At 42.3% G+C, this 16,229-nt stretch overlaps 1 long non-coding RNA gene across 1 annotated transcript; it reads right to left on the bottom strand.

Moving 5' to 3' along the window:
* Positions 1–494: 494 nt before the first annotated feature.
* LOC131705077 (uncharacterized) lies at positions 495–1,268 on the bottom strand. Its single transcript, XR_009310169.1, has 3 exons — positions 1,137–1,268; positions 889–990; positions 495–707 (listed from the first exon to the last, which is right to left on the bottom strand). It is a non-coding gene; the product is annotated as an uncharacterized LOC131705077 (long non-coding RNA).
* Between the last annotated feature and the right edge of the window lie 14,961 nt (positions 1,269–16,229).

The raw sequence follows: 16,229 nt of genomic DNA, 5'->3' as shown, positions 1-16,229 counted from the left end.
CACAACAAATCTATGTAAAGAGGAATATTTTCCAATAATACATTAGTATTATTATTAATAGTGATACACAGATTCTCATTAAATGTATTCAAGTTAAAACTTTGAACGCACCTCCAAAATTATCTCTGCAATATCACAATCACAGATGTCTTTCACAGAAGGTGTGACCTGCTGAGGGTCATAGGCTAGACTGTCATATAATGTCCGAGAAAAAAAGTTGGGGGATGGTCCGCCATGCACCAAAGATACGGCTATAATTCTTCCAGCCAGAAAGTAATCATCATCACGTAATGCTATTGAAATACATAAAAGAATGAAGCATGTGAAAAAATTATAGATGGGTGCATTGCAAGAAAATTAATATTAAAAAACAAATTAAATACCTAAAACTGCAATTACCTTGGGAATCGCAGGTCACATTTTTCCAGTCTTCTGAACCTTCACATATTTTACTGTTCTGTAGTGTCTGCATTAATAAAGTTAGAAATTCCCTTGTAGGACCACCTCGGTCCACAGCTCCTTCCGAGTTGCCATCTGAGTCAGTAAACATTACAGACATTCTATTTTCTGGCTTGTATGTTTTGCGCTTAAATCCACGAAGTGCACCATCCCATATATTTATTCTATCAATATTGAACTTTGAAACTGCATCTTCATCTATTTGTAGGGCAAGATTTGTGATAACATCATGAAGAGTTACTTGATCTCTATAAAAGAAAAGAACATTTAGGTAGTTAATACATTGTGCTTGTGAACACAACTTTTGCTAAAAATATAAAACACTATATTTTTTGTCTGTATACGATAGGGTTCACTTGAGCATTGCAAAAATATTAGTGGGAGAAATGCAATCATTTTGACACATTATAAATATTTTGAAAAAAATACCCATCATGTAAGCGGACAGATGAATTCTCAGCAAACTGTACTCCTTCTTCATCACTTGAAGAATTAAGCTCAATACAATCATAGATAAGTGATGTATACTGCCTAAAAGAAAAATAAATAAAAATATATTTTATTGAAACTCTTCTGCTTACATACACGTTCCTCCTAAATTCAATGGTAACAAAGCTGGTGTTACACTGGTGTTACATTTATGGTGACAAACTGAGAAAAATGAAGCAATATCTTACTTGTAACAATCTGATCCTTTTTTCTCCAGAACATTAGTTTCCAAAGTCATGGCAGATGTAGACTGAAACAGTGTAGTGTGTATTTTAGATGCCTCTACACCAAATGACACTGGTGTCTGTGTTAGTACAGAGTGTGCAGAAACACAAACATCCTGTACTGCATGAACATCATTACTATCCAAGCCTAGATAGTTTGGAAATGCGATTCCAGCATTATGCAGACCATCTGGATTGGAAGTCACAGGTTCAGAGGAACATCCAAGTATTTCATCTGCAACTAGTGTCTCTTCACGAATACAGTTAGGATCCTGGGAATTATCTGGCACATTAGTTTTATCCCAGTCTTCCTAAAATGGCAAAGCAATGAAATAAATGAATAAAAACTTAATTATGTATGAATATTCAAAATAGAAAATCTATTTGTTTTATTATACATTACATCAAAAGCATACTTATTTTTTAAAGTAAAAAATCTGTGGTATTATTTTCTTTAAACAGGATAAAAATTATTCCTGAAACAGAATTGTGTAACTGCATTACGATGACAGATGATGCCAAAGAATGCTTAATTTATTAATAAAGATGGATTCTGTTTCTCTGACATTTCCTCAGATGAACAGATAACTTATTACTGTCTCTGACAAATTATAGAAAAGTATAATATATGATTTGCATGTCATCTACCTAGAAGTAACACAGCAAAACTTCTAAACCCTAGTAACTTAATCCTAAAATAGACATGAGGCAAATATTTCACAAAACAAGAAAAATAAAACTTACAGGTTGTTGGTCCAGCCTTTGCAGATCCAAGATTTCAACCGAGGGGCGAATATAGACAGAGCGTTGCTTAAATATTTTGTTCATCATCCAACCATTGAGTGTTTGGTTCCTCATTAGAGAAGGAGCTACCAGTTTATTGTGGCAAGCCAGGAGTATTTCCAAACTGTAATTAAATAAGGTTTTTCTTGCATTAAATGTAAGATATTTGGATAGCGATCTTGCAAAACGTTTTTCAACAACCACCAATAAATAATTAAAGCAAAACATGTTTTAAAACACTTGTAAAGTGCAAGCAGTGTGGCGCTTTTTGTATTTATTTTTCACACATAATACAAGTGTAACAAATACACAGTGGATTTTAATATTAATAGTATAACTATTGTAAAAATCCACAGCACAACACTTTACCTATACAGCACTAAACTGCAGAACATCTATAGTACATCTTAACGTATATCTGCCCTGTAGCATTAGTAATAATAAACATGCATACTTAGCTCCTGGAGGAAGGTGACTGCTGAAAGATCTAATATTCTCTAGAAGTTCTTCAGCTGACCACTCCTTGTGGAATTCAAAGGCATTCATCACATGCCCACTTTCATAGAGTAATTGCTTGGTTCCGTGTTTTACAACTACATTGTTGTGAGGTCCGCCCAGCAATACTACCTCCTTTGTAAAAGTAGCAGGACCTTTGAAAGTTGGTCGCCTTCTTAAACAAAGAAATATATCACATTACTTTCATAACATGTACATTTATTTATTCATGTATATAGGCTTACTTTTGTGAAAATGTAGTACTCGTTCAAGTTACATTTCAGTATGGCTGTTTCAAGCATCCATTAATGTATACAAATATAAATTACTTAAAATAATAACAATAATATAACAAAGTAGCTCACATATAAACTTAACTTTTTTTCCATTACAAAAGCCTGTGAATTTATGAATTACCACTTCTTTTGGCATGCATGCAGGTATTTGGTTTATCGTGCCGAGGTGTATAGGACACTACCGTGTGGCCTACACACAAAATACGTGTTATTAAATTTAAAACACACTTGAAAATAATAAATATAACTAGGTAATGCTTACTTTTTGGTTGGTTGGGTTAATCTTTGTGGTGGTCGTATCGTTGACCTCATGAAATAAGATGATGCAAGACTTGACATGTTACTGATTTCGGAATGTGTAGGCCCGGCGGCAACTGAAGAAGCTGGTCTCAAAAAAATAGTTTTTAATTCTTTTTCCACATTATTTTCATTTATGACTTTGTGCATCCTGCGACCCCCGTTTTCTAAAACATTTGCTAAAGTTGTTAACAGGCTCCTATCACCTGCCAGTTTGTCGACTAAATCAATTACAGATTTCGCGGACTCTGCCATTACTGAAGATAATTATGAAATGACGGTCACAGAAGCACATGCATTTGTTGCTGTGTCACGTGTCAATTCTTAAAAAAAAAAAAAAGTTTGATGTATCCAGTTTGCTGTATATCCACACAAGTTTGATATATGTTATACCCATTCTGATATATGCTATATCCATTCTGATATATGTTATACCCATTCTGATATGTGCTATATCCATTCTGATATATGTTATACCCATTCTGATATGTGCTATATCCATTCTGATATATGTTATACCCATTCTGATATGTGCTATATCCATTCTGATATAAGTTATACCCATTCTGATATGTGCTATATCCATTCTGATATATGTTATACCCATTCTGATATATGCTATATCCATTCTGATATATGTAATACACATTCTAACATATGCTATATCCATTCTGATATATGCTATACCCATTCTAACATATGCTATACCCATTCTAACATATGTTACACCCGTTCTGATATATGTTTGTCACAAAGACGGCCAGAGTGGGTGGCGTCAGACCAGAGAGGAATACACAGACAGAGACGGTGGTGATGATGAGCTGAGTGCAATGGCTGCACTCAGCGTTTATTTAACAAATAAAAGGGTTGTAAACAGCACAAAACAGGACACGGCACTGGTAGCCAAAAGAAACATATAAACAAAACTGACTAAACACTTAACAAACGGTGCACGGAGACAAACAAACACGGTGAGTACAAACAACTATTATATTTACGATCTTTCTATTTACTTTACTTTTACTCCTCGCTCTCTCACCCGTTCTCCTCTTCCGAACACCCAACCCTGACTGAACGAAATGTGCGTCTATATATACTATTGTGCTGGGATTCAATTACTAATTAATTATTCACTTGAATCCCAGCACGTGAATTAATTCTGTGCAACCCCGTGCTCACATATTACATTTAACCAGCACGTGAAGTGATTTGTGCTCTCCTCGTGCCTAAATACAAATCTACACTTTAAATACACGTGAAACACAGACCCGTTTATATCCCGTGTACCAATGACTATACACCAACATTAACACACACACGCACGCAACATACAACACATAACACAAATGCACACAGGGGCGGGGCGCTTTGCCACATATACCCCCCCCTGTGCGCAGCACACATGGCCTCAACGGCCACCTCCCCCCTTAAAAACCCAGCAGTCCAGGACAAAGTCTCGGGCTGGGAAGGGAGGCTTCAGTGGGCCCATGGCAGGCCATGCTGTCAGCACCCCTGCCGGTAGTGGCACGGCTGACAGCCTGTTGGTCCCGTCCTGCAGCGAAAAAGCTGCGGGGGCAGGTGGTCCCCCGACCTCCCCCTTCTTCGTGGCCGGCAGCTCCCCTTTCTGGGGCTCCGGCCACCGTACTCCCTGCGGAGGTACGGGCAGCAGAGGCAGCTCCTGCTCCTCTGCTCCGGGCGGTGGCGGAGGCAGAGGCAGCTCCAGCTCCTCTGCTCCTGGCGGTGGTGGAGGCAGAGGCAGCTCCAGCTCCTCTGCTCCTGGCGGTGGTGGAACCAGCAGGCATTCACCCTCTGCTGGTGCAGGTGGAACCAGCAGGCATTCACCCTCTGCTGGTGGAGGTGGGACCAGCAGGTATTCACCCTCTGCTGGTGGAGGTGGGAGGGGCAAGCAGTCCTCCCACTGCGGTGGAGGTGGAACCAGCAGGTATTCACCCTCTGCTGGTGGAGGTGGGAGGGGCAAGCAGTCCTCCCACTGCGGTGGAGGTGGCGGAGGTAGAGGCGATGGGGCTGATGCTGGCCACTCAGAGGGAGGCTGTGGCGGTGCTGGCTCCCTCTGCTGTGGCGGCTGGGCATGTGCGCGCCGTGCTGCCTTCAGCAGCATAGCTAGAGGCTGCTGGGGGACACCAGCATCCTGCCCTTCTCCCCCCCAAAAATTTTCAGGGGGTTGAGCCTGTAACTCCTCCCCTTCTGGCTCTTGGGACGGCACCAGCAGGTATTCACCCTCTGCTGGTGGAGGTGGGACCAGCAGGCATTCTCCCTCTGCTGGCAGCTCGGGTCCTACGGCTGTGGAAGCCCCAACTTCCCTCTTTTTGGGCTGTGGACGCACCGACTCCTCCCTTTTGGGCTGTGGACGCACCGACTCCTCCCTTTTGGGCTGTGGACGCACCGACTCCTCCCTTTTGGGCTGTGGACGCACCGACTCCTCCCTTTTGGGCTGTGGACGCACCGACTCCTCCCTTTTGGGCTGTGGATGCACCGACTCCTCCCTTTTGGGCTGTGGACGTTCGGGCTCCCCCCACTCAGGCGTAGGACGTTCGGGCTCCTCCCACTCAGGCGTAGGACGTTCGGGCTCCTCCCACTCAGGTGTAGGACGTTCGGGCTCCTCCCACTCAGGCGTAGGACGTTCGGGCTCCTCCCACTCAGGCGTAGGACGTTCGGGCTCCTCCCACTCAGGCGTAGGACGTTCGGGCTCCTCCCACTCAGGCGTAGGACGTTCGGGCTCCTCCCGCTTGGGCTGTGGACGCTCAGGCTCCTCCCATTTGGGCTGTGGACGCTCAGGCTCCTCCCATTTGGGCTGTGGACGCTCAGGCTCCTCCCGCTTGGGCTGTGGACGCTCAGGCTCCTCCCATTTGGGCTGTGGACGCTCAGGCTCCTCCCGCTTGGGCTGTGGACGCTCAGGCTCCTCCCGCTTGGGCTGTGGACGCTCAGGCTCCTCCCGCTTGGGCTGTGGACGCTCAGGCTCCTCCCCATAACTGCGGAAGGGACAGTGGGCGAACAGGTGATCCTGGTCGCAGAGGAGGCACCCCGACGATGGCTTGTTACATCGCCGTGGATGCCTGGCCCTTAGGCGGCACTCCTCCTCCCTGTCCTTCACCTCTTTATCTGTCTCCCGCTTGGGCTGTGGAGGCAAAACCAGCAGGCATTCACCCTCTGCTGGTGGAGATGGGGACAGCAGGTACTCCTCTGCTGGTGGTCCTGCTACCTGGGCTGCTGTTCCGTTTATCGTTGCCTCCAGGTAGCTGAGGAGAAACTCCACACCTTCCTCCAAGGTGTTTGGGGTGTGTTCCTGCTGATAGGCCTCCCATCTCTCACTGTCCATCATCCACAGGGCCCGAACGACTATGGGCAGAGCCTGGGCCTCCAGCCCAGCATTCTCCAGGAACCAGTCCCGCCATTTTGTGGCGTCTTCTGCCATTATATATATATTTTTTTTTTTTTTTTTTTTTTTAAACAAAACCCCTCCTGGTCTGACGCTTGGAGGCGCGGCTATCCCACGATGACACCACGTGTCACAAAGACGGCCAGAGTGGGTGGCGTCAGACCAGAGAGGAATACACAGACAGAGACGGTGGTGATGATGAGCTGAGTGCAATGGCTGCACTGGTAGCCAAAAGAAACATATAAACAAAACTGACTAAACACTTAACAAACGGTGCACGGAGACAAACAAACACGGTGAGTACAAACAACTATTATATTTACGATCTTTCTATTTACTTTACTTTTACTCCTCGCTCTCTCACCCGTTCTCCTCTTCCGAACACCCAACCCTGACTGAACGAAATGTGCGTCTATATATACTATTGTGCTGGGATTCAATTACTAATTAATTATTCACTTGAATCCCAGCACGTGAATTAATTCTGTGCAACCCCGTGCTCACATATTACATTTAACCAGCACGTGAAGTGATTTGTGCTCTCCTCGTGCCTAAATACAAATCTACACTTTAAATACACGTGAAACACAGACCCGTTTATATCCCGTGTACCAATGACTATACACCAACATTAACACACACACGCACGCAACATACAACACATAACACAAATGCACACAGGGGCGGGGCGCTTTGCCACAATGTTATAGCCAGAAAGTTGAAATTTTGAATTGAACGGCCCCTCATACCGATCATCCCATATGTGAGGTATGACACAGGCCCGGTTTTTGGGATGGAACCGCATAACAGTCTCGCGTTTTGATTGGTCCATGTCTGTCACATGAATATGTTGTCACACGAGTGGAAAAGCTTGCAGGCATTTTTAACATTGTGATCAGAGAGAGAGAGAGAGAGTGGTCTGCTTTCCACAACCCAATTAAAATATAATGTGGTATTACGCTGTACTGATATAACAAACTATGGGTAATTACTTTATATAAATTATCATGTTATGCACGAATGTAAGAATTGGCTTTCTGTGGCGGTGTACTTTTTTCTTTCAAGTAGCATGTATCTATAATCGTTTTTGCGATATATTTTAATATAAAATGTATACTCTATTGCAGTTTTGTTAGAGGATACATTAGTTTATCTCTGATGTAATCACAGTTTTACATATAGACTGCCCCTGTTTTCATTTACGTCGCAAATTCTGGGCTGCTTTGCTTTTCAGATAATGTCCCAAATTCTGGGCCGATTTGGTTTGCAGATAACGTCCCAAATTCTGGGCCACCTTGGTTTTTAGATAACGTCCCAAATTCTGGGCCGCTTTGCATTTTCAAATTCAGCTCAGTTTTGGGGACTCAGCTGACAGCCGAGTTTACCATAAACTGGATCGTGAATTCATTTGAAAGTAACCCATAGTACATGAATCAAAGTTAATGTATTTTTTACTCTCCCCAGAAATCTTTTTTTTTTTTTAATGAAAAAACAGAAATAAAATGTAAATGTTAAAAAAACGTATTTCTTATTACATGAAGAAACTACATTGCACTGAAATAGATACGTGAAAATTAATTAAATCAGTCGTTTTCCTTTATTAAAGACTAATAGTGAAAATAAATGATTGTAGTAATTTTTCTTTTACCCTACCCTTCCCAGTCTTTTCCCCGCCCCTCTTTTGCGCAAAACCTGCACTCCAATTCCCCTCCACACACGTGTACCACCACCATTGCAAAATATATTTTCGGGTATTCAGCACCATTCATGTCTATGCTAGTGTTAAAAAACAAATTTTCAGTCATATCTCTCGAACCAGAGCACCTATAACCACCGTTCAAAGGGTTCTGGACCAGCTTGAATGTAACATGCTCAGTTTCGTAGCAATTCTTTGCAGAAAATATTTTCAGGGCGTTCAGGGTGTTCAGCCTCATTCATGTTTATAGCAGGGTTGAAAAACATATTTCAGGCATATCTCTCGAACCCGAGCACGTAGAACCACCATTCAAAGTGATATAGACTCAGGGGAGCACCCCAAACCACCCCCTAAAACGGTGTGGTGGTTCACCCAAAAACTCATGTCATGACGAAAAAATTCACTTTGCCAAGCCGTCCTGGCATCTGAACCATGAAAATGGTGACTCCTTGTGTGGGGCCCCATGGGGCCCTGCCACAAAAACAAAAATCAAGTTCCTAACCCCCACAGAACCTGAGATACGCCCTGTCAAAAATGTCCAAAAACTACCCTTTTCGAGGTCATATCTCCATGACCCTGGGGCCTAGAAACCGGGTTGAACTTCCGAGGGTCATGTCTGGGGGCCCTCTTTCACAGGGAGCCACCAGTTTTCAAATGCTACATTTTCAACAAATTTACACATTTTCAGCATGATGGAATGTCAAGGTTGCATTTCCAATAGCTTTTGAGCTCCAGGTTGGCAAAAAAAGTCTAAACTGGTGTCCTTTCTAGCTGGGGACACGTCGCTTGGAGGGATCGACAGGGGCCCTGAGGTGGACCTCCGTACTGATTTTCAAGTCTCGGGGACCCCCGGAACCCGAGATATAGCACCCTGAAAAATGTCTATGGGAAATCCCATTATAAAACCCCTTTGGGGCAACGCCCACCATCTGGCGGTGGGGTGGCGTATGAACCCAAGGCCTATGTCTTTCTTTAGCTAAGACTCTTGTGCACACAAAGAGTGCCCTTCTGAGTTCGTTGGCCCAGGGGTCGTGGAGAAGAAGGGTACGATAAGAGACCACCCCCTTCCCTATGGCAAATCCCATTATAAAAACACCACTGGGGTAAGGCTCGGCCAATGGCGGTCGTGGGTCATACGAACTCGAAGGAACCAATTTTCTTTAGCTAAGACTGTTGTGCATCTAAAGAGAGTACTAGCGAGTTTGTTGGCCCAGGATTTGTGGACTCATGGGGTACGACAGGAGGACCCCCCCCCCCCCCCCCCCCCCCAACCGCGATTTCTTATAGCAAAATACATACAAAAAATGTCCATTATATATAAGACCTGAAATGTGCACATTTTGTAGTGTATTTATGCAACAGAAGCACCAATTTAAGTCCATTCCAAGTGTTTTGTGATCACAGTATCAGCTGGAGTGTATTGGAGCATAGTTTTGCACCAAAAGCGAGCAGATGCAAAACAAAGCACTATATACCCTATTCTTTAAAATATCTCTTTGCAGTGCAAATTTGAGGAACACAACCACTTAGCAACTTGCAAATTGGTACTGCAATTTAAAGGCCTGTAGTGTCAGACTGGTAGTCCCTAACTGATTCAAGTGTTTTTGGAATGATTCCCACAAAGACTGATTTATAAGAAAAAAGAGAGATTGACAAACAGCATTTTTCTTTATATGCAGAAACGGGCAACTACAAGAGGATGTCAAACAAGCTGTGAATGTCCTAGGAGGCTACAGAGAACCTCTGGGTATGAATCCAGATGCTCACAGTACCTGTTCTTAGATGTCCGAAACCACTGTATCGCTGTATAACTGTATAACCTATAAATATCACTTTTTATTGTGTATTTGAGGAACACAACAAATTACAAACTTCAATTGAACTGCTGTGCTATCAGAATATCAGTGTATAACTTTGCTGGGTATTGCAGTGTATGCTGGGTATCAAAAAGCCTTCACTTTCACAAAAGGCTGTCAATTTAAAAAAGGCCATCAAAGTTAAAAAAAAATAGGCATGCTCCTAACCCAATACTTGTCTTTTTATTTCTGTGCATCCAAATACTTGTAGTTAAAAGTTTTAAGAATTAAGCCTACTGTTTGTTGTTCTGTCCTAAACCAGCAGTTTGTCACCCAAATTTATTAAATAAACAGGGGGGGGGGGGTCATCAGATTATTCTCCATTTTATTGTAACTGAGGTACCGTTCAGTTGAGCGAAAATTGTAAAGGGGTACTCGAGCTGAAACCTCCAGATAGAAGGGGTACAGTTTCAAAAAAGGTTGAAAACCCCTGACCTACAGTATAAACTATCAGGAATAGATAAGGGAAATGTTGACTAATACAATACAATAGGATTTATTTGAAGTTGTTGAAGGGCACTGGTCTCTTAAACCCAGAAGTTCTGATAAACCCCTACGCCTCACTATATATTGATGGACATTACATAAGCAAATGAGATGTCCTTTTTTTTTTTTTTTTTTGCTATACCATGTTCCTAAATGTTTTCTGGGGAGAGTAAAAATACATGATTCATGTACGAAGGGTTACTCTTAAATGAATTCACGATCCAGTTTATGGTAAACTGTGCATGCATGACTTAGAAACTCGGCTGTCAGCTGAGCAGAATATCTCAAAAACTGGCCTGAATTCGAAAATGCAGAATTCGGGACGTTATCTAAAAACCAAGCGGCCAGAATTTGGGACGTTATCTAAAAACCAAAGCAGCCCAGAATTTGGGACGTTATCTAAAAACCAAAGCGGCCCAGAATATGGGACGTTATCTGCAAACCAAATCGGCCCAGAATTTGGGACATTATCTGAAAAGCAAAGCAGCCCAGAATTTGCGACGTAAATGAAAACAGGGGCAGTCTATATGTAAAACTGTGATTACATTAGAGATAAACTAATGTATCCTCTAACAAAACTGCAATAGAGTATACATTTTATATTAAAATATATCGCAAAAACGATTATAGATACATGCTACTTGAAAGAAAAAAGTACACCACCACAGAAAGCCAATTCTTACATTCGTGCATAACATGATAATTTATATAAAGTAATTACCCATAGTTTGTTATATCAGTACAGCGTAATATCACATTATATTTTAATGGTAAGGTTGTGGAAAGCAGATCTCTCTCTCTCTCTCTCTCTCTCTCTCTCTCTCTCTCTCTCTCTCTCTCTCTCTCTCTCTCTCTCTCTCTCTCTCTCTCTCTCTCAATGTTAAAAATGCTCGAGGTATGACACAGGCCCGGTTTTTGGGATGGAACCGCATAACAGTCTCGCGTTTTGATTGGTCCATGTCTGTCACATGAATACGTCGTCACACGAGTGGAAAAGCATGCAGGCATTTTTAACATTGTGATCAGATAGAGAGAGTGATCTGCTTTCCACAACCTTACCATTAAAATATAATGTGGTATTACACTGTACTGATATTACAAACTATGAGGAATTACTTTATATAAATTATCATGTTATGCACGAATGTAAAAATTGGCTTTCTGTGGTGGTGTACTTTTTTCTTTCAAGTAGCATATATCTATAATCGTTTTTGCGATATATTTTAATATAAAACATATACGCTATTGCAGTTTTGTTACAGGATACATTAGTTTATCTCTAATGTAATCACAGTTTTACATATAGACTGCCCCTGTTTTCATTTACGTCCCAAATTCTGGGCCGCTTTGCTTTTCAGATAATGTCCCAAATTCTGGGCCGCTTTGGTTTTTAGATAACGTCCCAAATTCTGGGCAGCCTTGGTTTTTAGATAACATCCCAAATTCTGGGCCGCTTTGCATTTCCGAATTCAGCCCAGTTTTGGGGACTCAGCTGACAGCCGAGTTTCTAAGTCATGTATGCACAGTTTACCATAAACTGGATCGTGAATTCATTTGAGAGTAACCCTTAGTACATTAATCAAAGTTCATGTATTTTTTACTCTCACCAGAAATCTTTTTTTTTTTTTTTAATGAAAATAACAAAAATGTAAATGTTAAAAAACGTATTTCTTAATACATGAAGAAACTACATTGCACTGAAATAGATACATGAAAATTAATTTAAGCAGTCGTTTTCCTTTATTAAAGGCTAATATTAAAACACATTTTTGGGAAGGAACATGGTATTCCGAAAAAAGGACATCTCGTTTTCTTATGTAACGTCCATCAATATATTGTAGTGTTTCAGGTTCTTTTTGGACAGAAATGAGACTGCAACTGTGAGTAGATGAAGGCCGTTTATTTTGACAATAATTAAATAATCATAAAATAAAATCATAAAGTGAGGGAAAGGAGACTGGGAGTCGAAAGTGAAAATAAATGATTGTAGTAATTTTTCTTTTACCCTACCCTTCCCAGTCTTTTCCCCGCCCCTCTTGTGCGCAAAACATGAACTCCAATTCCCCTCCACACACGTGTACCACCATGCAACCCCTGCACGCATACACCCACCATGCAACCCCTGCACGCATACACCCACCATGCAACCCCTGCACGCACACACCACCATGCAACCCCTGCACGCATACACCCACCATGCAACCCCTGCACGCATACACCCACCATGCAACCCCTGCACACATACACCCACCATGCAACCCCTGCACGCACACACCACCATGCAACCCCTGCACGCACACACCACCATGCAACCCCTGCACGCATACACCCACCATGCAACCCCTGCACGCATACACCCACCATGCAACCCCTGCACGCACACACCACCATGCAACCCCTGCACGCACACACCACCATGCAACCCCTGCACACATACACCCACCGTAGCAATTCTTTGCAATATATATTTTCGGGTATTCAGCCCCATTCATGTCTATGGCAGTGTTATAAAACACATTTTCAGGCATATCTCTCAAACCCGAGCACGTAGAACCACCATTCAAAGTGATATAGACTCAGGGGAGCACCCCAAACCACCCCCTAAAAAGGTGTGGTGGTTCACCCAAAAACTCATGTCATGACGAAAAAATTCACTTTGCCAAGCCGTCCTGGCATTTGAACCATGAAAATGGTGACTCCTTGTGCGGGGCCCCATGGGGCCCCAACGCAAAAAAAAAAATCAAGTTCTAACCCCCACAGAACCTGAGATACGCCCTGTCAAAAATGTCCAAAAACTACCCTTTTCAGGGTCATATCTCCATGACCCCGGGGCCTAGAAACCGGGTTGAACTTCCGAGGGTCATGTCTGGGGGCCCTCTTTCACAGGGAGCCACCAGTTTTCAAATGCTACATTTTCAACAAATTTTCACATTTTCAGCATGATGGCATGTCAAGGTTGCATTTCCAATAGCTTTTGAGCTCCAGGTTGGCAAAAAAAGTCTAAACTGGTGTCCTTTCTAGCTGGGGACACGTCGCTTGGAGGGATCGACAGGGGCCCCGAGGTGGACCTCCATACCGATTTTCAAGTCTTGGGGACCCCCGGAACCCGAGATACAGCACCCTGAAAAATGTCTATGGGAAATCCCATTATAAAACCCCTTTGGGGCAACGCCCACCATCTGGCGGTGGGGTGGCGTTTGAACCCGTGGCTGATGTCTTTCTTTAGCTAAGACTCTTGTGCACGCAAAGAATGTCCTTCTGAGTTTGTTGGCCTAGGGGTCGTGGAGATACGGGTACGATAAGAGACCACCCCCTTCCCTATGGCAAATCCCATTATAAAAACACCATCGGGGTAAGGCTCAGCTAATGGCGGTCGTGGGTCTTACGAACTCGAAGGAACCCATTTTCTTTAGCTAAGATTGTTGTGCATCTAAAAAGAGTACAGAAGCACCAATTTAAGTCCATTCCAAGTGTTTTGTGATCACAGTATCAGCCTGAGTGTATCGGAGCACAGTTTTGCACCAAAAGCGAGGGGAGGCGAAAAAAAGCACTATATACCCTATTCTTTAAGATATCACTTTGCAGTGCAAATTTGAGGAACGCAACCACTTAGCAACTTGCAAATTGGTACTGCAATTTAAAGGCCTGTAGTGTCAGACTGGTAGTGCCTAACTGATTCAAGTGTTTTTGGAATGATTCTTGCAAAGACTGATTTATAAGAAAAAAGAGAGATTGACAAACAGCATTTTGCTTTATATGCAGAAACGGGCAACTAGAAGAGGGTGTCAAACAAGCTGTGAATGTCCCAGGAGGCTACAGAGTACCTCTGAGTATGAATCCAGATGCTCGCAGTACCTGTTCTTAGATGTCCGAAACCACTGTATCGCTGTATAACTGTATACCCTATAAATATCACTTTTTATTGTGTATTTGAGGAACACAACCAATTACAAACTTCATTTGAATTGCTGTGCTATCAGAATATCAGTGTATAACTTTGCTGGGTATTGCAGTGTATGCTGGGTATCAAAAGGCCTTCAAACTTTTACAAAAGGCCGTCAAAGTTACAAAAAAATAGGTGTGCTCCTAACCCAATACTTGTCTTTTTAATTCTGTGCATCCAAATACCTGTAGTTAAAAGTTTTAAGAATTAAGCTTACTGTTTGTTGTTCTGTCCTAAACCAGCAGTTTGTCACCCAGATTTATTAAATAAACAGGGGGGGGGGGGGGGTCGGGGGTCATCAGATTATTCTCCATTTTATTGTAACTGAGGTACCGTTCAGTTGAGCGAAATTTGTAAAGGGGTACTCGAGCTGAAACCTCCAGATAGAAGGGGTACAGTTTCAAAAAAAGGTTGAAAACCCCTGATCTACAGTATAAATGATCAGGAATAGATAAAGGAAATGCTGACTAATACAATACAATAGGATTTATTTGAAGTTGTTGAAGGGCACTGGTCTCTTAAACCCAGAAGTTCTGATAAACCCCTATGCCTCACTATATATTGATGGACATTACATAAGAAAATGAGATGACCTTTCTTTTTTTTTTGGTATACCATGTTCCTAAATGTTTTCTGAGGAGAGTAAAAAATACATTAACTTTGATTCATGTACTCTTAAATGAATTAACAGTCCAGTTTATGGTAAACTGTGCATGCATGACTTAGAAACTCGGCTGTCAGCTAAGCAGAATATCTCAAAAACTGGCCTGAATTCGAAAATGCAGAATTCGGAACGTTATCTGAAAACCAGAGCAGCCCAGAAATTGGGATGTTATCAAAGCGGCCCAGAATTTGGGACGTTATCTAAAAACCAAAGCGGCCCAGAATTTGGGACGTTATCTAAAAACCAAAGCGGCCCAGAATTTGGGACGTTATCTAAAAACCAAAGCGGCCCAGAATTTGGGATGTTATCCGAAAAGTAAAGCGGCCCAGAATTTGCGGCGTAAATGAAAACAGGGGCAGTCTATATGTAAAACTGTGATTACATTAGAGATAAACTAATGTATCCTGTAACAAAACTGCAATAGCGTATATGTTTTATATTAAAATATATCGCAAAAACGATTATAGATATATGCTACTTGAAAGAAAAAAGTACACCACCACAGAAAGCCAATTTTTACATTCGTGCATAACATGATAATTTATATAAAGTAATTCCTCATAGTTTGTAATATCAGTACAGTGTAATACCACATTATATTTTAATGGTAAGGTTGTGGAAAGCAGATCACTCTCTCTATCTGATCACAATGTTAAAAATGCCTGCACGCTTTTCCACTCGTGTGACGACATATTCATGTGACAGACATGGACCAATCAAAACGCGAGACTGTTATGCGGTTCCATCCCAAAAACCGGGCCTGTGTCATACCTCGAGTCTGCTGTATAGTAAACAAAGAAGAAGGGCGTTTCCACCTTCTGCGCAAAACGTAGTACTCAGTGAAAGCAATCACCGGTGTCCAGGTGCTGTTCTTACAATGTACTGGACATGGCAGCCATCAATTCCTTCGTTTTGTACAATGAATGCACCGGGGAAAATACCAGTAAGAGAGATCTCTTATGATGCTAGCCATGGAGCTTTGGCAGAAACAATTCGATCAGAAAACTGCAAAGCAGCTGGGAAACGCAGTGCAATCTGGATACAGTGCGCAGCCATAAAGTGACACAAGCAACAAAAAAACAATGCCAGGTAACTAAAGGCAATACAAATAAAACTTTTGATATCTGTGTCCAGTATGTGGTAA

Source organism: Acipenser ruthenus, chromosome 34, assembly GCF_902713425.1.
Source record: "Acipenser ruthenus chromosome 34, fAciRut3.2 maternal haplotype, whole genome shotgun sequence".
Lineage (NCBI taxonomy): Eukaryota > Metazoa > Chordata > Actinopteri > Acipenseriformes > Acipenseridae > Acipenser > Acipenser ruthenus.
Note: the sequence above shows the minus strand (reverse complement) of the source record. Positions and strands in the feature narration are given on the sequence as shown.